The sequence below is a fragment of the Notothenia coriiceps genome, unplaced genomic scaffold (assembly GCF_000735185.1).
Source record: "Notothenia coriiceps isolate Sejong01 unplaced genomic scaffold, NC01 NC01_scaffold00028910, whole genome shotgun sequence".
NCBI classification, from domain to species: domain Eukaryota; kingdom Metazoa; phylum Chordata; class Actinopteri; order Perciformes; family Nototheniidae; genus Notothenia; species Notothenia coriiceps.
In genome coordinates, this window is record NW_011361611.1 from 724 (window position 1) to 2,552 (window position 1,829).

Sequence of the window (1,829 nt, forward strand, 5' to 3'; positions counted from 1 at the left end):
TATCATTACAACACATTACATGTTACTTGTTAGACACTTTTATCCAAAGCGATTTACATACTCAATACTGTGGGCAATCCCCACAGGAGCAATTTGGGGTGAAGTGTCTCAGGGACACAACGACATGCTGACTGCAGTGGGGTTTGAACCTGTGACCCCCTGGTCCGAACACCAACGCACAACCCACTGCGCCACACGCCTCCTATAATTTAAAATAGGCTTTTTAATTAACTTTTTGCTATTATTTTGTATCTATCTCCTGCAATGATCAAATGTTATTTGTATCAAAACATATTTTAAATAACGGTACATTTTCAATAGGAGTGTGTGCCTCAACATGCGTTCGTGAAGACACTTTTGAAACTCTTTTAAAGTCTTATCAAATGTTCCCTCTCAGATTTACTGAAAAACCAGCGAAACTTTTTTTTTTTATTGAATAAATATTCAGTTAAAATACAATAATCCAATTCTTTTTTTTATCGACTGACACGCCTTGATGTCAGACCTCCCTACGAGCTCACACACTATTCTCCATACAAAACCAAATGTTAGTCTTCTCTCCCACTCACCTTCTCTAACTCCAGTAAATGAAAGCGCAGAACTTGAATGGCCTGGATCATCTGTGGGAGAGGAGACAGGGGGTTCATTATTAACTCGTATCCCACAATGCATCTGTGGTGGTAAAAGCATGTTTCGGTGTGATTTCACTGAGCATCGTACCAAGTTGTCCAGCTCAGGATTGGAAGAAAATATGGGCTTCTCGGATCGGATCTGCGACACAAAATAAACATGATCATTAATCTTTATTTATACAACAACAACAACAACAACAACAACAACAACAAGGCAATGCAAAATGCTCTAAAACATTAGGATAAAGGGCAAATGAAACCATTATAAAATGTCATTTAAATACATTTCAAGATTAAGAAGCGAGGAGATGTGTGTAGATTTGTATATTCCTCTTTAGTTCTAATTTCATAATAGTTTTTTAAAGAGTTTTCTGTAATACTTCTATTTTTTGTCCTTTTCTTACAATTGATTTTGTTTATGTATGCACCATTATCCCCAAAGCAAATTCCTTGTATATGTAAACCTACTTTGCAATACACCTGATTCTGATTTGGATTCAAATACAAGTTAAAGTTGAGTGTAAGTGTAAAAGTTGTTTAGTTGGATAGTTTTGACCAGATTTCGTGACTCGATAAATCATTTAAAATCCTTTTTTCGTGCGGAATGACTTATTTCCAAGATATCTATAGGCATATCTCTGGCAAAAAAATATATTGGAATTGGTGTAGGATTCTTTCAACGAGTTCTTGTAATTTGTTTAACCCTCCTATTGTCTTCGTTTCCCCCCCTTACTTTGGTGTTTGTGGTCAAATTTGACCGGTCCTGTTTTAACTGCAATTATATTAACACAAAAACCATTAATCATCACCACATTTCATTTAACACCCTTTCAAACTGTACATATTGTATCAGACTACTGGTATACATGAAAAACTGCAGTAAATATACAAAGAACAGACACTGAGTGCCAGGTGTGATCCATGTGGGGGGATGGGCACATAAGAGCGGGAAATGTGTCAAATTGTTCTGTGTGTGTGTGCCAGGTGTAATTTACATGGGGGAATTGGACACATAAAGGGGGGGAGGCACACATCTAGAGTGTGTGTGTGTGTGGGGGGGTGTTTGTGTGTGTGTGGGTGTTTGTGTGTGTGTGTGTGGGTGTGGGTGTGGGTGTGTGGGTGAAAGTGGTGATCAGCAATAGTATATGTTCAAATGTCTACTGTGAAGGATATCATAAAGCCTTAATGCAATCGAAA

General features: G+C 37.6%; 1 long non-coding RNA gene across 1 annotated transcript; it reads right to left on the reverse strand.

Annotated features, from left to right (window-relative positions):
• Nucleotides 1-567: 567 nt before the first annotated feature.
• Nucleotides 568-1,107, reverse strand: LOC104958526 (uncharacterized). The gene is made up of 3 exons (XR_799775.1): nucleotides 1,097-1,107; nucleotides 721-771; nucleotides 568-620 (listed from the first exon to the last, which is right to left on the reverse strand). It is a non-coding gene; the product is annotated as an uncharacterized lncRNA (long non-coding RNA).
• Nucleotides 1,108-1,829: the final 722 nt, after the last annotated feature.